At 40.1% G+C, this 26,547-nt stretch overlaps 1 protein-coding gene across 6 annotated transcripts in view; it reads left to right on the forward strand.

The window, feature by feature from the left end:
- TFPI (tissue factor pathway inhibitor) overlaps positions 1-26,547 on the forward strand; it is a 99,764-nt gene that overhangs the window by 12,154 nt on the left and 61,063 nt on the right. For 4 of the 6 annotated variants that reach the window (XR_014300643.1, XM_082691075.1, XM_082691079.1 and 1 more), the window contains exon 1: positions 22,620-22,890. The gene's annotated coding sequence lies outside the window, so the exon portion shown is untranslated. Of the gene's footprint in view, positions 1-781; positions 827-10,297; positions 10,429-22,619; positions 22,891-26,547 lie in introns of those variants that run through there. The other 2 variants (XM_082691076.1, XM_082691080.1) reach the window with 2 other exon arrangements.

A 26,547-nucleotide genomic window follows, 5' to 3' on the forward strand; every position in this document is an offset into this window, starting at 1 on the left:
TTCTTCAATCAATTTATCAGAAATATTTGTAGGGGATATATTGTATAATTTATATTATAAAGATATATTTGTTTACTCTTTCTTCTTATTTTTCATCAGCTTTTTTGTGGTACGTTTTGCCATGCAATGAAAATGTCTACCTAAATATATCCCTTTTATACCTTTATCCTTTTCATATTTCCTGAATACCTCCTTTGCTCAGTAAGACATGTAGCGCTTCATTTTTCTATTATTTTTGTAGAATATTTATTCATTTTCTTTACATTTAAATATTTACTTCATTGACATTGATTTTTAAACAATGAAGTAAGAATCTGGCTTTTCTTCTACCAGATGATTAATTAATGCCTGGCAATATGTTAAATAAGCAATTTCTCACTGAATTAAAATAGTTCCTTTATAATACTCTATGGGATTCCTTTACAGGCTTTTTATATATTCTTCTAGCTAAAATCAAATTATTATGAGATTGCTTGAAATTATTCATTAATTTTGCAATCCCTTCTATTTAGCTACATGTTTCTCCCTTTTGAAAGGGTCTTATTTAACGTCCATCAATAATACACTGAAAACAAATTATACAGATTTTCCATTTTTGCCATTAAATTTCTTTATTGGTATTCTGTCATTTGCTATTCATGTGTTTATTATTTACTACCATAATAGGGTATTTTTACTTTCATCTCCCAACGGTAATTGTTGATAGAGATAAAATGCTGCACCAGATTTTTTGTGTATTAACCCAAACAATCAGCAAATCTCCTCTTTGGTGTGCTTGCAGGCTCTTCAGTTTGCCGGTATGCAGTCCAGTCGCCTACATCTACGAGTAAGTTTCTCTCTCTGTTTTATCGCATATACAATTTTTTTTTTTTACTGTCTTGTTACATTATCTAGAAGAACAGCACTCTCCAACAGCACATTCTGTGCTAATGAAAATGTTTTACATCTTCACTAACCAAAGGGTCGGTAGTAGGCGCTCATGGCTAGTGCAACTGTGGAATTGACTTTTAAATTTCATTTAAGTGTAAATGATTTAAGTTAAATTTTCACATATCAACAATGACTACTGTGTTGGACAGTGCAGATCTAAAGTACCAAAAATAATAGTGAAATATATCATGATAGGGGACATCCTTGTCTTTTTATTAATTTTAATCATCTTAGCATTTCACTGTTTTGTGTGTTTGCTGGTTATCTGTGTATGTGTGTGTGAATATTAATCATTGTTTTTAAACAGTTTCTGTACATTCCTCTTTCCTTACTAATGTCTAGAAATTTAATTCAGATTGGATTTAGAACTTAGGCAAGTATATTTTGGCATATGGTTTGTCTTTTTTAATGTGTATGTGTAATTGCTTAAGATTGGTGTCCTAGTTCTGAACAAAACTTATATTTCTGTCCAAATCCTTTCTCTTTCTGGTGTTATTCTTTTCACACTATGAGAAATTATATTTCTAATCATGTATTTAGAAAAATAATAGTGCTAGTGAATTATCCTAGAGCTTCCTAATGTGTTATAATATTAAGGTTGTGATAAATGTGTAAAATGACGTGTGAAACATTCCAGTTTTCTCTGATCTAGAATATTTCTTATTACATAAAGCTTTGAGGTTTTTTTCATAAAGCTTTAATGTTGAAACAGAGCTCAGTCCGTAAACAACCAGATGTTTTTGCATGTGTAATTAAAAATTAAAACACCGAAATAGAGTATGAACTGGGAAGAATATTTTTTAGCGAGCAATAATTTTATTCCATGCATGAAAGTTTTTACTAAATTTAAGTCATGGGGCAACTGGGTGCTGACTTGGTTTTGGCTCCAGGTGTGATCTCGGGGACCCGGCGTCCAGCCTGTGTCGGGCTCCACACTCAGCCCGGCGTCTGCTCGAGACTCTCTGTCGCCCTTCCTCTGCTCATGCTCTCTCTCTCTTTCTCTAAAACAAACAAATATTAAAAAAATAAATGTGAATACTATCCTTAAAACCAAAATATATTCCTATTTTTGACTTTTAATTGATTATTTGGAAATTAAAGAACAGATCAAGAAAATAAAAAAACACTACATCAGCAGTACAGTGTGGTAGTTACTTAAATTCTTTTGCCACGCTCGCTCCCAGTTGTGTTAAAACTCACTTGTTATCGGACGTTTGTTTCCCTAGAACTTGAGAAGACCGTAACAGTGTCACAAAGGATGACAGAACAAACCCCAGTGAATATAAAAGCTATTGTAAAAAATACTGTTATTTTCTTCGACAAAATCTAGAGAAGCCTGTAATCATTTGCAATATTTTTTGTGACCAGCAACTGGTTCATAATTACTCTGAATTTCAGAAAGAAAATTGAATGTGACACCTGTACCAATAGGAAATGATTAAAATGGGTTTTTACTTGAAATGTTTCATTTCTAACCACTGTGTTACCTAAGAGAAGCCGAAAAGCTCTTATTGTAGGTAAAATAAACATTTGAAAGTCAGTGAGTGAGCTGAAATTTCCTTTTTTTTTTGTTCTCCATAGATTAAGTCGTAGGAGTCAAAGTCCTCCTTTTCCAGTCCTCTCATCCCTGGGCAAGGTTGAGTCCACTCTAAATAAAAATAGATTTATATATATTGTATACAATTAATTCCGTCACTTCCCCACCAGACTTCTCTAAGCAATCCAATAGAGCTCAACAAGGAGACATTTAAGGCAAACACATAAAGCTCACACTGGGAAGCAATTGTGACGTCTGAATCTGTTTCTTATGGATAATTCAGCTTCATGGTCACCTAAAAAATAATTTTGTCATATTTTTCCTATGAACCTAAACTGCTCTAGAAAAATGATTAGCAAAAACATTTATCATACAGAGAGGCAGATGTTAAAAAATAATCTACTCCAGGTGTCACAGACCAGGTAGACCCCCGGAATGCTTGTTTTCGATTATGACGTGTGAGATTATGAGATCTTGCACTACACTTAGAGCATAGTGTGTCGTCGACATTTGTAAAGTCACTGCACCAACTATCTATGGAAGGAGTGACACGGTCAGAGCTTCGTTTGTAAAGGATCACGTTGACACCAATCTGGAAACTAAATTCCTGGAAGCTGACCCTGTCATCAGGAAGACCACTCTGGCCACTGTGGAGTAAGAAAGGGAGAACCAAGGTGGTAGGTCCGGGGATGCAAGAGACGGAGAAGACCAGGATGCTGTCCAGGAGGTGCCGCCCAGGAGGTGCCGTCCGCAGGATGTAAGGGAGAAGGAGGAGTTAAGAATCTTCTAGGGTATCAAGAAGGCTAGATTTAGAAAATCAGCGAAGCAGTCCAGTTTATACATGGTCCTCTTTCTCTGGGCATCCACTGATTGCTGAGTCTTCCCTAGTTTCTACACATTTCTTTCTTCTAATCTAGAGGCTGCACGTCAGGCACCCCCCATCCTCGCTGCCGGATACACCACACACATATGAATCCCAAGGATTCTTCTGTTTCTAATACTTCTCTTCTGAACACAAATGTCATCTATCCAATCATCTACTGGATATACCTGCTTGGATACTGCAGGGATGTTTCTCTAACAACTTGCCAGCAATACTAGTAAATCATGTTGTCCCACTAAAGCCAATGCATTATGACAATTTATGAAATAAAATGCCTTTATAAAATAAAAAGTGACGGAAAGTTTGTCATCTGGAATACCAGGCAAATGCAAATGTACACACTCTGAAAAGATATGTAACCCAAGACAGAATTCGCACAAATAATATCGCTGTGAGGTGGAAACATTTCAAAATTATTAGCATCATAAGGAACCCCTAGTGGATGTAGCCAACAGGATGATTAGAGTCCCCTAAACTTCAAAAAATAGGGGAAAAATGCAAAAGAAATAAAAAGGCCAGAAAATAGTATGCATAAAATCATTAAATAAAAAAGAAACTAAAAGCATAGAACAAAAAACAACAAATCATGAGAAAAGGCAGAGTTAAAAGAAAATCAAATCGAACCTCTGAGATTAAAATGTAAGCACCGCCATTAAAAATTGATTGGATTAGCCAAACAGTGTATCAGGCACAGGAGGAATCAATGATTTGAACACGTGACCTGGAGATATACCCAGAAACGCAGCACAGGCAGAGAAACGAATGTAGCTTCCTGCTTCACCGAGAAAATAAAAGCTGATAGAAGAGAACTTCCCAATACACCACCACCCTGTCTGCCCATATTTTGCCCCTGTACCAGCCGTATAATTTGGGGCCCTAGTGCCAAAGGAAAATGTGACCCACTTGATCAGAACATAGGCACATTGAACTGAGCACAGGCCCTTCTTCGCGCGATGCCCTGCATGGTTGCGTCCCGGAAGCCAGACTCGGACTCTGCCAGTCCTTCTACTTTTATGGATAAGCTGCAGGTCCCTGAGCTAAGGTCAGGACCTCAACAGGTCACCAGATCCCAACTCCTCTTGGTTATTCAAGCTTATTCTCCCCCAATTAACTGATTGATTCAACGCCCAACCAGTCACTATTCGTTGTCTCTGAAGAAGTTGGTGTACCAGTATGAAACCTCACACTGAAGATGTGAAGCATAAAAATAGAGTCAAAGGACTTTGAAATGTTCGAGATAGAAGGTGTAAATGACCTCAAAGCTAAAGATTTTAAAGTAAATTTTTAGAAGAAAATGTAGAATAATATATCTATCATGTTGTGGTAGGTAGAATTTTTTTAATTAAGATTTTAAAAGCATAAACCATTAAAGAAAAAAATTGATCTATTTACCTGCCTCTATCTTAATCCTTATATGACAGAAAGAAAAAACAAAAATAAAAAACAAGCCACTCTAAACAAACTCAAAAGACAAAGATATCTATTTGAAGAAGTTTCTCTGACTCATATAACCAATAGGAAATTTTCCCAAAATACATATGAAACATCTATTTATGTTTATATATTTGTACTTATATAATATACTTATATAATATTTTCATTTATTGTATTAATATAAATAATATTTATATATTAATTAATACAAATAACATAATATTTATTTGCATTATAAATATATATATATGTTTTATTTAAATAAGAACAAGGTAGGACAGAAAACCAAATATTCTGAAGTGTCAAAGGACATGAACAGCCATTTTTCAGACAAGTAAACCAATAAACACCAACATTTCCTTACAAGAAAGTCTAAGAAAGGTAAAATCAACAACAAGATAACATTTCTTAAATATCAGTCTATCAGAAACCTAAAATTCTGACAACACTTTTGGCACATGTGTGGAGAAATAAGCAGTCTTGTGTAGTGCTGTGATGAGATGATTTTGTGGATCAATTAGCAAGACCTTGGATAACGGGAAAACTGCTCATCCAGCAAGGTAGCGAGTCCACTTACGTATCTGCCCGGGGCGTGCACTCACGTTCGTACAAGTGTCACGTGTGAGAATGTCCACTGACGCACACGCAAGTGCAAGCAGACCCAGCAACAAACCGCCCCTAAGTGCAAGGGCGGAGGAGTGAGCTGTGCTTTGTAAGTCCGCAGGACACACACGGCTGCCCCGGCCGAGAACTACAGCAGCGTGTGAGCACGTGTGCGTTCAGAAGCGTCGTGGCGTGCCAGAAAGGAAAGCTGTGCACGGGTGAGCAGAGGACAAACTGTTCACAGGTCACAGCGACAACCACCACGGCGGGCCCCGGAGAGCTCTTGGCCGGCCCAGTCCGAAGGGCCTGAGGCTCTTGATCTTGGGGTTGTGAGCTGGAACCTCGTGTGGGATGTACATATTCCTCAAAACATACAATGTTAAAAAAAAATAAAATGAAAAGCAACTGGATAAATTATTTGTGTAAAAATCATACACAGCACGGCACGACACCATGAATGAAGGGGGGCCTGGGTGGCTCAGTGGGTTAAGCCTCTGCCTTCCCCTCAGTCCACGATCCCAGGGTCCTGGGATCGAGCCCCGCGTCAGGCTCCCTGCTTGGTGGGGAGGATGCATCCTTCTCTCTCTGTCCCTCCCCCTGCTTGTGCTCGCTCTCTCTATCTCTCAAATAAATAAATAAAATCTTAAATAAGTAAACAAATAAATAGGAGAAGTTCGCCCCAGCTTTGGGCCGTTGACTACTAAATGGGAAGAGAGACAGTGGACTGGACTGGAGTTCGGGTCATGTCAGGCCGCAGAATGGATTCGGGCCCTCCTTGCGAGCGTGAGATAAACGTTCTCCACAAGCATGAATAAAACAAGGGTCCGAGGATGTGTTTCAAGATGGAAAACAGCCCCTCACGCATGCGGCCTAAAGAAATGTTCAACTCACCGAAGGTTATTTCCATACTTAGGGACACGTAGGTAATGAAGCCGGAATGTCACACGAAGTAAATGCGGGCCAGTGTCATCTGTGTTCGTGAACGGAAGGTTTGCTCCCTGATTTAAGATAAACATGAAAAATCCACCTCACTCTTGTGATTTATCATTTCATTACTTACATTTGTGCGAGAGAGAGAGAACCAAGTGTCGTCACGCTTTCATGGTTTGGTCTGACTGCGGTTTGAATGGATGTCGCCTGGGTTCCGAGTGACTTCCACTCAAAGGGAGAAAAATGACTGTGGTCCAAACAGTGGAAATCCTCTTCCCAGTGCAGGTGAGTCTTGGGCAGGCGCCGCACTTCCCAAGCTCTCTAATGAGTCGCTGCTGCATGGATCCGACACGATCCTAATAGAACGCAGGAACCAAATGCCTTGAAAATACCATCTTCTGAACTGGCTTCGCTGTGAGGGGAGCGGAATTCGCACGCACAGCACTCTCAGTCAGCCCCGCTTCTCTGTGTGTGCAAACCCCTGTTGATCACCGCGTTTCCACGGGGATGTGCAGGAGGCGGTTCTGTGACTGCTCTTTACATATTGAGGTACGAACTGATCTACCTTATTCTGCTTACTTTCCAGAATGTCTGTCTGTCCTGTAACAAAACTCTGTTTAAATTTGTATTTTCCTTGGTTCTTCTTTTAATTCTACTCAGTAATATTGGCATACTGTTGGCTGCGTTGACATTTTCCTATCATTCTTCTGCTTCCTTTTGCCCCTAAAATCTCCCCCAAGGCCAGACCCTTTCTTCAAGTCTTCTGATACATCTCTCTGCAAGTACGACCTTGTCCTACCAAACCACATGTTAATTCAGCCCAAATCTGTCATGTCATTGAAGAAAATTGAGAGAGTCTGTGCGTGCTATCACATGACCGAAAGCCGTGTCATATGCCTGAATACGTCCCCTGAACCCTTTGATGAAAAATACACTAAAACGGGAAGTTCTAAGAAAGCAGGGATGGTTGTCTGGTTTGCTTACTGCTACAGTTCCAGTAGCGGCATGCAGTAGGTGGTCAATAAATGCTTGGTAAATGGGTTATTCAGGAAATACCTCTGTCTGTATTATGGTGAAGGGGGAAGCAGCAAAGCATAATGATGACCATTTGTTAAATATTGAAAGTTGTTAATCAAGTTAGCGCATTATTGCATAAAATATTTTCTGTCTTAGACAAATACAATTCATAAAGATGAAGTTGTATTATATGTTGTGAAGCTACAATTTTTGTATGGCAGAAAGACACATAAGACCTCTCAAGTGGATTTTATTCTGCGTATCTAGTTGTTTAGTTAATTGGCCAGTGATGCTTTGGAGGAACAACAAACTGAATACATGCGTAGCTCGTAAGTGTTTATATGTCCGGCCCACACCGTTGATCTGTCTCGCCTACATTTCAGCACCATTAATAATTATGGCATCATCAAGATATTGGCATAATTTTGTTCTACTTCAAGTGCATACAATTTGAAACATTTTGTCAAATGAAAATTAAATTAAATCTGAACATTTAAAAATTTCACGTTTTCAAAAAGCTTTTGTCCAAGAGGCACTTAAAAGTATTTTTTAAAATATATGTGCAAACTGAAAAATTTTACCAAATAACAAAATTTAAAATAACGATTTACAGGACTAAAATTTTAATATGATTTTTAAAAATATGACAATCTTACTAAATGTTTTAAGAAAAAGTGTCAGCCTTTCTGGATCGTCTAGTTGCCAATGAAAATATCATTATTATGCTTCACATGTCACCTTTGGACCTACTTACTGACAAATTTCAGACTTATCCTAATTATTTAACTCACCAGACCCCTCCTCACCGTCCCTCTGCACCTGTGCAAAGACCCCCGGACCTGTGTGTCCCTCCAGAAATGGGAGCTGGAGTCAAACGAGAGGCCAGGAGACCAACACTCCCATCCGGAGATCTATCCTGTTCCCTCCTTGTGAGATGAAGGACTCGACGAAGTAATTATTTTGATTTTATATCTCAGCTGAGCACTTCTGCCACGCAAACCCCCTCTCTGCACAGAAGCAGACACAGGGGGTGGCTTAGGACGGAGAGGTCGGCCAGCGACCCCTCCAGTAAGTGACGGAAGTGATTGTTCGTCATCAGTAACGAGACAGACCAGAGTCACATGCCTCCTGACGGAAGGAAATCCGGACAGGACAGCCTCAATCCTGTCACCATCCGAGAAGAAATGCGCGACCTGAATTAATCATGAGGCAGTGTCCGCAAACCTGACCAAGGACATTCTACACTCGCCTACAGTTCTCCAAGTCCGTGGTGCTAAAAAGAGCTTATATCTTCATGTGACAATATGAAAGTAGCTCCAAGATCGGAGCTTTACATTTTTAAAAAAGTTGGAAAACAGTACTTCGATTTTGGAAAAATATAAATAACTTCCAGAACGACAGACACCTCTGCGAGTGGAATCAGGCGGACAGGAGAGAAAGATGTTTAGTTTCCTCTTCCCACTTTTCTGTACTATATGACTTGTTCTTCACCTGAACAGACATTTTACTTTTAAAATATTTGTAATAACTTAAAAAAATTTCTTTGACGATGGTGAATTTTGTTTTGGAGTCTCAGAAAATGAAAATATTGTCAGGGAAAAATATTGTTTTAAATTTAGTCAACGCATGACTGATCTCAATACTGATCGTGATATCGAGGGGTCATTCTGTCCTGAATCATTAACTAGGTCTGGCGATGAGGCAAGGCACTTCAATTCTTTTAGATTTAATTACACGTCTTTGGAGATGAGATTTATAGGTGAAATTTCTTGTATTTCTAATAACCTTAAACACTCTGAAGACCAGATGAAGACATTTAACATGTTGTCAGCAGAGGGCACTAATTGACCACAAACAGCCCCACATGAGTCTCCCGGAGCCAGAGATCATCATTTTCATAGAATTTGAAGGATGATAGTATTCCGAGTAACACAGTTTTCTCACTATTTTTGAAAAATTTTGATTCTACTCCAATTTTCTCCCATTCGAATAAACACCCCAACCGAACACTCCTTTTTCCTCAACAACATCGGTCTTTGCATAAGGAGACGAGGCAGAAAAGATGGGAGGAAGTGAAGTGAGTTTTGTGATGACCAGACACAGCCCTGTTGGCGGGATCATGGCCTCTGCCTTGGCAATACCACTTCCCAGGGAAGGGCCACGGTGAGGCGTCACTGCAGATCTGGTCTGCGACTGTGCTTGGCTACTTGTTGCCTTAAGCGCTAAACTCTCGTCAGTTGACGTCAGCTCTCCGAGGTTCACATTTCTTCAAATTCAAAGTAGTAACAAAGGCTACTTTAGAGGATTGCTTAAGGATTAAGATAATTTTGTAAAAGGTATAGCAGAATACTAGGTATGTATATATTGGGAGCTCAACAATTTTTATTAATATATATATTTATATACATTTATGTAAATGTACATGTTTAAGGATAAGGTAATTATTAGACTAAGTTGTACTAAAACAAAGAGATCTATATGATGATATGAGAATATGATATGAGAATAACAGTAATAATAATGATGATGGTTTAATGAAAATAAGCATCAGTTTACCTTTTACCTCAGTTTTAAGTTTTTTAAAAGGGAAAATCTGGGATACTAAGTTTGAACTCTCATAAATCAACAACAAATATGCGCACCAAAAATGTAAAATGAACAAGGAATATAAATAACACTTCACAAAAGAAAAGGTGAAAATGTTTAATAAGAAAATGAACATTCAATGTCAGTGTTAGTCAATGAATTGCAAATTAAAATTTTTATATGTTTTGCCTATAAAACTGAGAAAAAAAACCTTGGAAGTATGTTTGAGGGAGCTGGGATACCGGTACTATCGTAAGCGGTGACGTTCAGCTGGTTAAAGACTGAATTAAATCTTTTAACCATAAAATTCCATTCTAAAAGTTTTAAGAAATTAATCAAGATGTGAAATGAATAAAATTTTGTTTTTTACATTTCAGATGTTGAAATTAGTGAAAACCTCTACAAGATAAACTAACACAGTTTTATATAAATTAAAGAAATAGAATTTTACATGAAGCTCTTGAAATAACTTTTTTCTAAGCAGCTTTAAAAGGAGATATTTTATAAGGTAAGACATTCTTTTGTTTGCTGTAATCATCATTACGTCATTAGTGACATTCAGTTTATTGTTAGAACAAAGATTTCAAGAAGACAAGGGTTTTACTGTCTCATTCTTTAGTGTTTCCTTAGATCCTAGAACAGAGCGTATCATACGGTTAATACTCAGGAAATATGTCCATGTTGTTTATTTACATGTTGTTTTATTTTACACTTAGAAATTTTTCCTAGGAAATTTGTAAGTGAATATATTTTAATAAAAATAATAAATTTATGAAAAGAACTATTTAACTTTCTAAAATAAGGTTTATCTGTTAGCAATATTTTTAAGATTCTTTCAGAAAATCTCATCAAATTCTGCCTGCCAACCATTCTTGCTTTTGTGGCTGTGTCTTACACCAGTAGACAAAGGGAGATCATCACAAATCCCCATCAGAGCCATTTTTCTTCAGAATTCCAAGTGACACCAAGCAGTATGGTTTTTTTGGTTTCTTTTAGAAAAGATTAGTGAAAGCACAAATATACACTTAACAACAAAGAGGTAAAAAAATTTTTTTTGTTTTAAATAAGATACATATTTTGAATGAAGAATTATTACCCATACAGTTATTTCCTATAAGATACTTGGTAATTTAAGTGATCAGAGTAAAATTCAAAAAACTAAGTATCCTTAATTTATTTTTAACCCATTACCTGGTACCACTTGAAACTTTTTTGAGATATGTTGTCATAAACATAATTTTAGGCATTCTAATGCACCTATGTACACACTACATATAGCAGTTAGACGGACTGTTACTTAGATGAACCTGAACTCCGGTCTAAGTCTCCTTTTTAAACAGACTTACCGAACGTGTGTACATTTTCTCCTCTACCTAAAGCTCAACAACCTTATGCTGCCTTTGCAACTTTTTCTGATACTGTAAGATACGGCCATTTGCCTAAGAAAACACAGAGATCATTGGATCTACGGCAGCAACCTGGCTGACTTCATGGAGAAAACAGGTCTAATTCCTTTGACATAAAATACATAATTGATATCAATACGGTGTCAGGGACTACAGGCTCTCTGGGATCTATTTCCTGTGGAATTTAGATCTTTTACATTAGTTTAAAGGTTGAAGCTTTCTGACAACAGGACATTCATTAACTAAATAATGAAACATCTGTAATTAAATAGCATTAAACCATGAAAATAATGTATTAGAAGAGTATATACTGTGAAAAAAAAAGTTAAATGATTAGAAATAGAGTAGCTATGGGTAGACATGATGTAATCTCAGTTCAAAAGCAGAAACGCATAATGTACACGCACCTGTATAGGAACATCTATGAGAATATGCAGAATGATTTTTGTGATGCGTGTAGTTGGGCAATGTATATGAGAAATGTTTTACTCGAGTTTGGGCTTTTCTAGACTTTTCCTACTTTTTATAATTAACAGATACTTTTATTTGATCAGTTATTTTATTTTACTGATATTTCATTTTGTTTGGAATGAAAATCAATGGAAAGAGAGCTCACTTTCTACAACTGGATGAACTCGGCAAAGAAGCCATCTAACCAAAGGCCCAAAGCTTGCGGAGGAGAATTTCGGAGGAAGAATGTAGGGCATGGCGTCAGTCAGTGTAGGACCCGGCCGCTGGGCAGAACACCCAAATGCCGTCAGGTCTGGCAGAACTGAGCTCACGGCAGCACCGTGGTTCTAGCTCGAAGCAGATTTTGCCATCTAGGGGATGAGGTTAGATACGTCTGGAGAGGCGCCTGGGTGCCTCAGTGGGTTTAACATCCAGTTCTTGATTTCAGCTCAGGTCATGAGATCAAGCCCTGCTTTGGGCTTCAGACTCTCTGTCTCCCTCTCCCCGCCCTGCCCCCTCTCACGGTCTCAGAAAAAAATGTCCGAAAACATCTTTAGTTGTCACTGTTGAGTGGGAACTGGCTACTGGCGTCTGACAGACAAAAGCCAGTGATGTTGCTGCAGCGCACAGGAGAGCCGACTGCGACAACTGTCCCCAAATGTCAACCGTAGAAGGACTTAGAAATCCGGGATAAATACACAGTTTAACTGCCAAGCAGGACAATAAACTGGAAAACGTAGTCATCAGCTAAGTCAGCTGCGCTCTTGCCTGCTTTGCGGAAACCCAGCCCTTCTCAAAGTGAACTTCTGTTCCTCGATGAAGGAACGAGCGAAAGTCCAAGGACCTGGGTCCCCTCGGGGGGTCTTGGGGGAGAGCGGCGGCTGGGTACAACACAGGGAGGACGGCAGGCTGTCCTCGGGGGCTCTGGGGTCAGGGCAGGTCACAGAACCTCATCAGCCAGGCTCTCCGGGGCAGGGCCGATGCAGAGATTATGTGCTGCTCCTTGTGTGGCATCATATTTGTCCCAAGAGTCATACGTGACATTGCAAGACTGAAAGGGGCATCAGGACTTCGGATCAAGAACGACTTTCGAGCCTTCAGCTCATAGTCCGCAGTTCACATCCTACTAAGTAGACGCTCCTGTCTATAGAGCAGCCATACCCCAAGGAACTTTACTTATTCATTTTCCTCATAATAAAGGCAAAACGGAGGCAGAAAAGAAATCCCCTTTGAGGACAAAATTCCGAAGGCACCTGCTGTGCCACGCGCGTGGGGCAGGCCGGAGACTTGTGCCCCGGGTCACTCGTCCTGCCAAGGCTGGTCACTACCTCGGCCAGAAAGGCCACTGAAGAGAAAAAGCAGCACGTTCAGAAGAGGGTGATGGTGTTCGTCCCGCGTAGTTACTCCGTGAGCCCCGCCGGCCGTCGGATCTGTGCCGCTGTAGTGCAGTCAGCCTGGAAACGCTCCTGCCCGTCGTGCACTGGACTGGAAGTCACATCAGAGAACAGCCTCACGTTATGACAGTAAAAACTCCCGACTCCCACAGTCACGTTGGGATAAAAATGGCCAAACAGAATAATGTTTCAAGAAGTTATTCTTCTTTTAACATTGCCTTGATGCCATACTTTTTGCTTTTATTTAGGAAGATTTTAGAATTTCAAAAATTAAACATTTCGGAGACAATGAACAGTGGAAACCTTCTCTCTCCAGTGCTGTGCGGGTACATGCTCCGCTTGATTTTTCACTTAAATATTCATCATCAAGGAAAAGTACAAGAAATAAAACATCAAAAATCCAAGTAATGATCATTTACAGTTAATAAATGTTAACATTTTTATATTTTCTATGTATTTACATGAACTTAGTTACATTTTACTGCATAGTGTTTTATATGAAATACAGAATTATGCAGTATTCTTATATAAAAGTATAAAATATTACAAATACAACTGAAAGCTCCACTATTTTAGCCTTTCCCGGTCGCGCTCCTCTCTCCTTCCCGTTTCCTTTCCTCCGGGACAACCGGCTGCGGCAGGTGCGTCTTTCAGTGCACACACCTCTGTCCTTAATATGCACTGTTACGTTCGTGGGCTTCCAAAGTGATGTGATTTTTAAAAAAAATACTTTATGTATTTATTTGTCATAAGCAGGGGAGCGGCAGGTGGAGACAGAGCAGGCTCCCTGCTGAGCAAGGAGCCTGATGTGGGACTCGACCCCAGAGCCCTGGGATCATGACCTGAGCCAAAGGCAGATGCTTAACCCACTGAGCCACCCAGGATTCCAATAAATGATGATCTTGATTTTTGAGTTTTTTTTTTTTTTTAAGATTTTTAAAGTAATCTTTACACCCAGTATGGAACTCAAACTTAGAACATCTAAACCAGGACTTACATGCTCTACTGACTGAGCCACCGGGCACCCATGTTTTTCACTTACTGATTGATTTTTGAGTTCCGGCATGTTCACAGATATTCATGACACCTACTTCTCCAATAAGATTCTACCAAATGATCACCACAATGTGTTTACCTATTCCATGTTGATTGATTTTTTGCTTTTAATGTTATATTTTTATAAAAATAGTGCACTTGATATCACTGTAAATATCTACTGATGCACAAAGCAGTGTGTAATTTTTTTGTGTAATAGAGATAGAATTTCTCTATTTCTGACTATATTTTATTTAGAAATTACTAGACGTGGGTTTATGAAACTTTTTTTCTAGTTTATGAAGGACATTAAGTAGTTATTATGGAAACATATAAGAAAGGTGACATAAGGCCTAAAACAGGGAGGAAGTGTGACCTAATACTTAAGTTGTATGCTCCGAATTCAAACTATTTGGATTCATACCCCACTGTCATTCATTAGCTCTTCCAGTTTGCGCAAGTGAATGGACCATTTATCTTAATCTCCAAATAGAAAAATAGAATGACCCATTTCACAATGGTTCCTTAAGTAGAACACATGGAGAGTAACGTCTGGCAACAAATAAGCCTTAAGCAAGCACTGATTATTGTTGTTGTGTTATTTATTTATTTTTATATGCGTAGCTGTATTACCATTTCCACTAATCAAGGAGTAAAGCGCGCAAGGGTTTTGAATACTGGAGGCAGCTCTCCGGGTCTGTTGGTCCAGTTCCCTCACCCAGTGCCAGGACGTCTTTAGAACAATGTCCGCATATCCCGGGGCCTCCTCCACCCCTGCAAGGAGCAGACACACTCCTCACCACTGCGCGGCTCATCCTCTCTCCTTAAACTACAGTAGTCACGGGCCCCCAGTAACTTCTTCCATCTAATTACTCTCTGTGGAGTGATACAGAACAGAGGTACTGTTGTTTCTACACAATCACCTCCTAAATACTTCAAGAGAATATAGACTATAACTCTCCACAGCTTGAGTTCTCCTCTTAAAATTAAATATCCCAGGTTGCATCAATATTTTTAGACATATGTATTTATAAGATATATAAATGTGTTTGCCTTAAGAAAACTAGGTCTTATCTTGCTACTGTGAGCACACTCTGCTTTGACAATTGTTCTCTACAATTTTGTCCAGATAGGAGAGCAAAATACCCCAAAGTGAAGTGGGCATGTTACTTTCTTTTCGCTCGATGATACAGATCAATTACTGTGACCTAAGATTGCATGGTGCTTTTTTAACAGGCGTGTCACTTCCTTGGGACTTACTTCGCAGAGGTAGAAGCATAACAAATCCCATCTCATCAGGGAAAAGCAAAAGCATTTACCTCTTTATTAATGTCTTAGAGATACAGAGAAACATTCCAGATTCTCACAGAGGAGTTAGACAAACTAAGTAAGATTTGGGGGAAAAAGCACATTAATGAAAGCAAAGGTTCTAAGTAATCTCACCGTGCTAGCTAATAGAATATCTGATTCTAGATACCTAGAAAGAAGAAGTTAGGAATTCAACTTGTTTTATTTTTCCTCTGAGACATTACATTTTAAAAAATCAATAAGTAGCTCTAATTATGAAATACAATGCCTAAGCACAGATGATACAAAAATGTAGCTTTTCCTGTTTTCTTAGTTAATATGTTTTGTCCGATAAGGAAAATCATTTGCTCAAGATGTCTGCCTGTTAGTAACGTGAGTTACGACCGCAGGTCTGAGAAGGCCACACCACCCTCATCCATGACTAGACCTTCAAGGTCCCAGTGTTACCACTACTTCCCAACAATCATTCGTACAACAAAGAAAGAATTGTCTTATTAATAAAAATATGAACTACAGAAAACAAAAGTAACATAATGATTCTAGTGTAAGTTTGTATGTAGGCTCTCATTTTGATTTCCATGCGAAAATTCAACCAAATTAGAGAAGCACTAGTTTTCTATAACTAGTTCTCTACAACTTTGTCCAGATAGGAGAGTCAGTTTGTGACCATAAATTCCTAAATACCCTTTTGTTATTATGATTTGCTACACAAGAATTTACTTCAGGCTGCAACATATTTCAGATCGATCGGTGTTTGATTCTGTTTGTGCTGCAGCTCAACATCAGTAAGTCTCCAGAGCGCATTCCCCTCAGATTACTTCATATCCGGCAATGAAGTGCGCAGGGGAAAAGAAAGAAAGAAAGAAAAAACAAAAAAGGAAAATGGCTCCAGAGAGACAGAAGGAATTCAGTTCAAGGGTCCAGTTTAGCTCAGTCCCCGGGGTTATACAATCTAGTAATATGGGTGCGGTGAGGATAATAGATCTTCGAGGGGAGAACATCTGTAAGCGGAGAGTGTAGTATTCATTTCTGCCTAAGTTATGCTGGAGAGAGAAGCTCCCCCCAACACCGCAGGGCTTTTACCAAGAGAGGGTTTATTTTCAGTGACCTCGGTGGGTCATCTGTGCTGGTGCCCCATTTCTTCTTTAAGTGAAACCACAGTAAAGTGTTCAAAAGAATAACCCTCATGTGGGGGACATGAGAGTCATCTGTCAGAGAAAATGAAGAAAATAAGTATACAACTACAAAATTCATAAACTTCCCATAAAGCTCATAAAGATCTGTTTAGCTGTTGCTGATGTGTTTTTTATCAGCTCATTCTATTAGCCGAAGCTAGCAATAGAGCAAAACTTGATGCCGATGTGGAGGGAATATATGCTCTTGTCCCTGGTTATCAAAGAGGGACCCCAAGGGAGGAGCAGAGAATGTATAAACAAATAACATCATCTGCCACAGAGAACAATTTAAAAAGAAGCTAAGTATTCCCTTTCTTCCCAGAATATATCTAATTCCCTTCTTCCCTATGAGAAGAGTTGCTTTTGGAATTGCTTTTTTGGAAGTCTCTTTTTGGAAATTAAGAAAATTGAGATACTTAATGGTTAAAACAGAACAAATTTTTCACATTAGTAAAAATAGGGACTTTAGGGGCACCTGGGTGGCTCAGTCATTAAGCTTCTGCCTTTGGCTCAGGTCAGGATCCCGGGGTCCTGGGATCGAGCCCCACATCGGGCTCTCTGCTCAGTGGGGACCTGCTTCTCCCTCTCTCTGCCTGTCTCTCTGCCTGCTTGTGATCTCTGTCTGTCAAATAAATAAATATAGACAAAAATCTTTAAAAAAGAAGAAGATGTTTATAAAATCTTCTGTAGACGTTGGTTTGGAACATCCTGTCGAATTTGGTGGTTCTCTATGTTGCAACATTGTGTGCTCTTCTCACAATTCCTTTAAGGAACTAAGTTCCTTCCAGATTCGTCTCACTCCTACAGACTTACCTGAACTTGTTGAAACATTCGATTTATTTTAATGGACAAGATTCTTAATGAATAAAATTAGGAAATGTTTCCTGATACATTGGACTAATAAAGAAAAAAAAAAAAAGACTGTTTTATAGCTTGGATAAGATACGGACCAGCTCATAGTGAAGAGCCTGGAGTGTATTTGAGTCCTGTGAGCGCTGGAAGTAGAGCGTTCAGAGAGTGGTAAGGAATGAAAAGGAAAAGTCCCCAGGATTAGATGGGGTTTGAAACAACCAGATCCCGAGAGATAAAAAGAGCTTTAAGATCAATGGCAAATAGTCGAATTGTTGGTGAGAACATTTTTTTTTAATCCAACTAATTTCGACTCAGACTTGTGCAGAGCGGACTGCAAACTGGGGGTAAACCCGCAAGAACGGGCACAGGCAGAGCTCAGGGAAGGGAGAAGCTGAGTCCACAGAGCAGGTAGCGACAGTGACCGTCTCATCTCAACAGTCTCTTTCCATCGTGTCCCCAGGCTCGCTCTGGGACAAGAATATGCCAGTTTGGGTCAGCTACACGGACACTAAACGGTGAAAGGTCTTCATCGAAGCTGAGTGCTACGTAAATGTGCAATGGGCAGTCTCTGCGGGATTCATTTCGGCTCCACAGTTGCTCGCTCTTCCAAATAGAGTTCTTCACCTCACAGAAAGCAGATTTCTTCAACGACTTTAGGGTGTTAAAGAACAAAAATCCAACCAACTAGACATGAAGGTCAAATGGGCTTTATTAAGCAAGTCATGACTTTGATCATCCCATCTAGAAAATAGAGGAGAGCTCCAAGGAATTGTACAAATGAAGGTTTTCCGAAGCAGGGTGTGGAACGAGGAGGTCGTTAGCAAATGAAAAGACAAGACTGTCCCAGGTCAGGTCATCTTGCGTAGGGCTAAGGGCCAGAGGTCTTACTAGCTGAGAACCTTGGGGAACGTGGAGGCCCTGGGCCGCAGACCACCCGCTTGTGCTGATCAGGAAGTTCCTGAATAATCAGTTAGGGTTGACCTTTTGGGGGAAGGTCGAAATTGCAATAGTTAAGCCCCAGTTTAGTGACTTGGCCTACCCGGTGCCATGTGGGGCCTGTGTTTTTCTTGTTAACGAGGGAAAAGGGAGTGGTAGAAGGATGTGTGTCTCCGAGGGCTAGAAGACCTTGAAGGGCGCCTGGAGAGGCCGTGGCTGGGGAGCTGCGCGGCCTCCTGTCCTGTCCCGCTCCCAGCCCTGCTCCTGCTTTCCCTCTTTCCTTGTCTCCCGGGGCTGCGCATTCTCTCCCCTTGATTCTTTGTTTGTTTTGTTTTTATTATTTGAAGAGAGAGACACAGCGAGCGAGGGAGCACAAGCAGGGGGAGCGGGAGCGGGAGAGCAGCCGTCCCGGGGAGCAGGGGCCCGTGCAGGGCTGGAACCCAGACCCTGCGATCACGACCCGAGCTGAAGGCAGAGGCTCACGACAGAGCCGCCCAGGCGCCCGCGTTTATTCGGACCCCCACTGCCTCCCCCCGGCTCTCTCGAGTGGCCGGAGAGGAGGAGGTAGGGATGATTATGCAGCAACGTTTCCTTGTTGAAAGTGAAGTTTTAACACAGCCAAGCTTTGTTCCGGTGTGAGTTACCGAATGTGCGTGAGCAAGGAGCACAGTGTTAACACGGCCAAGCTTTGTTCCGGTGTGAGTTACCGAATGTGTGTGAGCAAGGAGCACAGTGTTAACACGGCCAAGCTTTGTTCCGGTGTGAGTTACCGAATGTGCGTGAGCAAGGAGCACAGTGTTAACACGGCCAAGCTTTGTTCCGGTGTGAGTTACCGAATGTGTGTGAGCAAGGAGCACAGTGTTAACACGGCCAAGCTTTGTTCCGGTGTGAGTTACCGAATGTGTGTGAGCAAGGAGCACAGTGTTAACACGGCCAAGCTTTGTTCCGGTGTGAGTTACCGAATGTGTGTGAGCAAGGAGCACAGTGTTAACACGGCCAAGCTTTGTTCCGGTGTGAGTTACCGAATGTGTGTGAGCAAGGAGCACAGTGTTAACACGGCCAGGCTTTGTTCCGGTGTGAGTTACCGAATGTGCGTGAGCAAGGAGCACAGAAGAACGTTTCAACACCCGCACGTTGAAGTCGGACCACAGATTTGAATCCGCAGATCATAATCCTCCTTCCTTAACCTGTGACGTGTGGCCCCTGACAGGGAGTGGAGGGGCGCCTGGGGACTCGGTGGCTAAGGTCCGTGTGTGGCTCAGGTCCTGATCCCAGCGTCCTGAGATCAAGCCCCCCCCCCCCCATGGGGCTCCTAGCTCAGCAGGGAGCCTGGTTCTCCCTCTGCCTCTGCCCCCCCCCCCCGCTTGCGTTCCTCCTCTCACTGTCTCTCTGTCAAATAAATAAATGAAATATTAAAAAAAAAAAAAGAAAGGGAGTGGAGTTTATCACCCCAAAATATTCTTCTTTGGTATAAGGGTAATTGTAGGCTGCTTTTGGTTTGTTTATTTTTCCAAGTTAGAAAAATAGAACATACTTACTATTTCGTTGACTTGATTTATAACTTTTATTTATTTATTTGAATTTCTTTAATTGATGTATCGCTTATGATGTTACCTTAGTTTCAGGTACACAAGACGGTGCTTGGTCATCACGCTCACCACAGTGTAGCCACTTCCCATGCGTCACCATCCAACACCATGAACTGTCTTCCCTGTGTTGCACCTTTTATCTCTGCGACTTACTCATTCCATAACTGGAAGTCTGTAGCTGCTACTTAGGGTGAATACTTCTTGAAAAACGCCAGATACAGGAAAAGCTTTGAAAATGGAGAAGTTACCTTTTTTTAAGGGACAAGTACATTTATAAGAGAAGTCTCCATCTATACAGGGTCTCCCTCCCCTTCCTCTAGCTGGGATTTATCAGTGGAGAAGGCAAAGACTTAAATTCGCAGAGCAACTGCATCCTCGGTTACTGTCTTTTCCCAGTAGCTTCCATAACTGCTCACCCACACCCCAACATTGTCTTCTGTCTTTAGAGATGTTTAAGGTGGTGGCTTGGGCCACTTCAAGGAGTTACTCAGTTTTCCTAGGTATCGCCCTTGTATACAGTAGGCATACATGTGATTACACTTGTGTTTGTTTTTTCCTGTTGATCTTTTTATTACAGAGTGGTCAGCCAAGAACCTAGCACGGTAGAGGGAAATCATTTCTTCTCTCCTACACTACTGCAGGGAAGGAAACATTTTATTGGTCTTTCAAGGTCCTTCTAGCTGGAATAAGAACTAAATTGACAGGCGATGGATTAATAGGAGAAAATAATACTAATTTTTTACGTATGCGTAATCCACAGGTGTAGAAATTCCAAAGATAGGCAAAATGAGGTCTATGTGTCATTTGAACTAAGGAGAAGGGCGTAGGGGTCTAGGACATCAAAAGGAAAGAAAGCAATTCACTGGAAGATAAAAAAGAACAAATGTGTCTACCATGCCTAGTTCAAGTTGTATTGTAGTTATCTCTGGCAACAGCTCTATTCCTGGAGCAAGTATTCTATCTAAATTCTTTTAGGCTAGGGGTGCCTGGATGGCTCAGTGGGTTAAAGCCTCTGCCTCTGGCTTAAGTTATGATCCCAGGACCCTGGGATCGAGCCCTGCATGGGGAGGGGGGTGTCCTGGTCAGCGGGGAGCCTGCTTCCCCCTTTCTCTCTGCCTGCCTCTCTGCCTGCTTGTGATCTCTCTCTGTCAAATAAATAAATGAAATCTTTAAAAATAAATACATAAATTATTTTAGGCTATTGGGGGGGAAGTAAATAGACTTTTCCGAATCTGCTGTGTTTTGATTGCTTTTTTTTAAAGATTTTATTTATTTATTTGACACAGAGAGATCACAAATAGGCAGAGAGGCAGGCAGAGAGAGAGAGGGGAAGCAGGTTCCCCATGGAGAGCCTAATGTGGGGCTTAATCCCAGGACCCTGAGAGCATGACCTGAGCTGAAGCCAGAGGCCCAATCCACTGAGCCACCCATGTGCCCTGTTCTCATTGCTTTTAATGAAAAAGTAAACTTCATGCCAAAGTGGGTCATCTTGGGGTGGCCTGCCCTGGGCACCTACATCATAAAGAGAAGATCCTCTTCATAAGCTAGTTGTGAGAATTAAATGTGGTGGTTTATGAGCTAGACACCTAATAGTTATTCAATAAATATGAAAAACACAGAAGAAAAGTTACCCCTTACCCAGAGATCAAAGGAATGAATCAAAAAAAAGTTGAAGGCATAAAGACAATCTGAAACGGAGAAGACAAGAAACTGGTGGATTTTCTCATCAAATGACCTAAGGTTTCAGGGCATAGTGGATTCTGATGTCTTAGGGAAGCTCTCGTGATCTTAGTCTGATATGACCGTAATTCCATTGGGAAAATCCTAAAGGTTAACCTCAATGACAGCAGCCTACAGCAGAGCAAAGGGACAGAGTTAAGTACTTACAAATCATGTAAAATGTTAATATCATCATCATCAAATGATAAACAGTAACAAACACAATAGTTAACATTTATCGAAGGTTTGCTCTGTGTGGGAGCCTATCTCAAGTACTTTATATATGCTAGATGTGCATATACATTTATATGTTTCAATACATTTACTCTTATATCAAACCTGGGAAATTTTATTATCATTATTTTAGGGAAAAAGAAACAGAGGCACAAGAGAATTTACATAATTGACCAAAGTTGCAACAGCAGCAACTAGCTGAGCTGCAGGGCTGTGAGCCCTGACGTGCTGCAACAGAGAAGGCAGCGTATTCCCTCTAATCATAGGAAACTGGAGTAGCCGCCAGATTTTTGCACAAGTATACTGATATTATGGACAAAATAATTTGAAGCAAAAGCAAACTGGAAAAATGTTCATTTTATTAAGTAACAATGTAATACTACATATAGACTGCTTTAAAAATATGTAACTCTGGGCGGGGGGGAAGTGCTCTGTTTTTTCAACTGATGCAAAAGGAATCCTAGAAAGTAGAAGAAAGGGTTATTTAAGACCAGTAATCGTGAATTCTTAGTGTAAGCTGTTTCCTTTGTTTCGTCCACAAAAGAAAAGCCTTTCAAAGAGTTTTGGCAAAATTAGCCTAAATACTGTTGCAGTGACCTAAACAGGAAGCCTGGGTCGTCCCAACCAGGCTCCATCTCTGCTCCAGCAGGCAGGAGCTTTGGGCCGTGGGATCCTCAACTCCCTCCTCGCCCTCTGCGGCGCAGGATCAGATTACATCCCGCGCAATTCTCCACTCCGCAGTTTCTTGATCTGTTTAAAAGACGACGCAGAAGAGATAAGTCGCCTCTTCACTGCCTGGAAGGAAGGACAAAGTGCCCTCGACTCCGCGCGGAGAAAAATCTTTCAAAGAACTTTCGTCAGAGATTTTACTCGTGAGTATTTGGCAAGATACTTTCTAGCCCTTGAGAAATAGTTTTTCTTTTTGGGGGGAAAAAGAGCAGGATCCTACTGAGAGGCAAAGCCGGGTAGGGGAGGACCGTTGTCGTTCAACCGGCCAGGGGTATTGACCCTTCTCTAAACAAAGTAAACTCCCCAAATTCAGCTCTCTGCACTTTGCCTTCTTAAGGGAATGTATGTGCAGCATATCTTTATGCTTTTTCTTTCAGACGTTGGTGAGATGTAGCCTTTCTTATAATTTTCCACTTGTAGTGGCAATTCTTACTAATTGTGTGTTTAACTAGAATTTTCTGAATATTTGGTTTACTTTTAAATATTATTTATTAACACAAAGAAATATGATAATGAGACTCTCTGGCATGTTTAAAGAAATTTTTTTTTCATTCCTTTTAATTGTTGACAGTTAAAATGAAGTATACACATTAGAATTCTTGTAATCTAAAATATTTTATGCCTACAGTAACTAAGCCTCTCTGAGGAAATGCTTTACAAGTCTTTAAAGACCAAAGCTCGTATTCTAAGATACTTAAATAAGAATATTTAAGTATAAGTATAAGGATGAGAATTGCACTACAGATAATGTAATTATGTTAATTAGAGCAATAGATCTCCTTAGATCTCCATGATGTACTATCATGTCGTGATGGTTATGAAAAGACATTAGTAAATAAAAGCACATACTATAGAAGCACACCACCACAGAACTACAATGAGACCAAGTTATTTAATGATGGAGAAAGCTCTTTTATGTAAGTATTACCAAAAAATGAAGGCCAAGAGCAGAGCCATGTAGGAGAAAAAGAAAAGATAAGCAACAGCCACCCTGAGTCACAGTGCTCTGGAAATTAGTCACAAATGACTCTGTAAACTGTGTGATAAACACAAAGAGCAGAACCCAGGCAGGAAGCATACAGCCCAGAGAGCCGTATTTTATGTGTAAAGGCCTAATATTTAGGTCAGAAGGGAAACATGTCAATTTTGAGATACTGAAAAGTTTTTAAACCTAACACAACCCTTTCCTAAAACATGTTTAGATTTTTGTGATTCATCATTCTAGTGATGATTATTTCAAGACGTACTATCTGTATCTCATCTGATCTTTAAGCTAAAAAGTGAGTAATGTCTTTGAAAATGTGTTGGAGTATGAAATTTGATTCAGAGACTGCGGGTTAATAAAATGATATTAGATACTCAGAGATCATCGGAGATTACATTAAAAATAATGTAAATACAGATAATTAACATTATAGATTTAAAACCAAAACTTTAAAATACTTTAACAATTTGAATCGTTACACTGGGAAACCAAATGTGTCTTGAGGTGCCCGACCTTAGAATCCTCCTGGAGAACTTCAGTGACATCCCGTTACCATTTGGTTCCTCTTTCTATTAGATGTGCTGAATGGCACAAATTTTGTTTTGTTTTTGTTTTTTTAAAGGTCTAGTCTGATACCTTTAAGAATTTGTTTCACCTCCAATGACTGGATCAAAATCCTCCTGGGAAACGCGGCTCCTGTCCACATGAATTACGCTCTCGGTGCTTACTGGTCTGATTGCTTGTCTGTCACCCAAGGCTTCACTTACGTGTTGGTCACACAACTATTTTGACTAGAAGCTTCTATAATAAACATTTTTGCTAAATTGAGAGATAATCTATGAAGTGGAAAACTATTTTGTGTTAAATTGTAGTTTTCATAACATTAATTTACTCTTTTCTTCACAATGAATTCCCTGATCTTGGTTATCTGTATTACTCAAATTCAAAAGATAACTGGACAGGATGACTAACTACTGGAAGAAAAGGCCAAGTTCAAAAGGCTTTACTTATTCCCAGAATACATAACAGCTGACCAAATAGCAGATGTGCTATATATTCTTTAGAAATGGTTGGCTTGAATTCAGTGTCTGGAATTTTTAAGACAGATTATACCTCATATCACCACGTAATTAGCAGGAAAAAAAAGCAAAGTAAAAAAGTAAAAGGCAGGAAAGACAATCTGGAAAGGGAAGGAAGTTCTTAGAATGGGGTTTTCAAACTATTTGTTAGTATACATTAGCTAAGTTGAATAATAATAGTATTGGTTAAAATAGGTTAATTGTATTGCCAATTCATTTTTGGTCTGTAGACACCATCAGGGAACTGTCCTGTAATCTAATTCCACTGTTTCAGTAAAGACGGTCTCCGACCACTCGCTTTTCTGTTTTCCATCTAAAATATTTAACTTGGGAAATTAATTTATAGAGCTGCCTTTTTTAAAACAAATATTCTTAAATGCATTAGTTTTTATAGAAATATATCATTACTATAATTCCTTCTGATTGTTTTGTGGTTTGGAGAAATCTGAATTCAAGAAATTGAGTAACTTGGGTGCCTGGGTGGCTCAGTTGGTTAAGCAACTGCCTTTGGCTCAGGTCATGATCTTGGAGTCATAGGATTGAGACCCACATCCTGCTCCCTGCTTGGCAGGGGGTCTGCTTCTCCCTCTGACCCTCCCCTATCATGCTCTCTCTCTCCAATAAATAATTAACATCTTAACAAAAAATAAAAAGAAGTTGAGCTACTAATGAAGTCCTCGTTTCTGAATATTAAATCTAACCCAAACGAAGAAAGGGTACAATTTATTCCAGAAAATTCTTTCATGCTAGACCATCTCTCTTGGGTCTCTGAGATCCTCAGTAACTGGTTTCTTGGCAGGATACACCGTTTCCAGGAGCCCAGTCTTCCCCTTACTCTTCTTTCCTTGTTTCCACTTCTTCTCCAAGTGGTAGGTGTAGAACAAGAGCTTAGACTCAACTACTGAGGGGCGCCTGGGTGGCTCAGTCTGTTGGGTGTCTGCGTTCAGCTCAGGTCATGGTGTCAGGGTCCTGTGACTGAGCCCCTCATTCCACACTCTGCTCAGTCAACAGTGGGTCTGCTGCTCCCTCTTTCTCTGTTCTCTTTCTCTCAAATAAATAGATAAAATCTTTGGGGAACAAAAAGATTCAACTAACAAAAGGTTGAGGGTGACCTAGTCTTTTCCACATTTCTTTTTTCCAGAAGCAATAGCCAAAAGTGCTGGGCCCATGTCAAACCTCCTCTATTCATCTCTCTTCAGGCCTTCCCTTGGGGGTTTATGTTCTCTCTCGGTTGGAATAAACACGCTTTAATTTTATTTTAAAAACAAAAGAGTAAAAGGACACCATGGCCCGCAGTGGAAGTTCCAATGATGCAATATTTCTATCCCAGTTTTTCCATCTGGTGGGCGAGTTTCCCGAGGTGACATGGACTTATTGGAAGGAATCCCCAAATCAAAATGTACTGGTAGCATTCTCTCCACACTGAGTAGGTATTATGTTGTTGATTAGGCCATTTCAACATCAGAAGTGTGAAGGCATCAATCCCTATGGCCCTAATAAAATGTAGGGTTTTGATCACCAAACGTAATGTGCCACGGATCCCTTCAGCTGTATCACACCCTCAGCACCAGCACCACTCTGCCGTCAGTCTGTCTGTCTCCGTGTCTGACTGTCCATAATGACCCATCTGGAGACATCCCCTCATTTTTCATTCCACAAGGCTTAGAAATGGAGTAAATCTTAGTAATGGGTTGAGTCTTCAGAAAAATAGTGTTTGTTGCAAATTCTGATAATAT

Source organism: Mustela nivalis (genome assembly GCF_964662115.1).
Source record: "Mustela nivalis genome assembly, chromosome: 11".
Lineage (NCBI taxonomy): Eukaryota > Metazoa > Chordata > Mammalia > Carnivora > Mustelidae > Mustela > Mustela nivalis.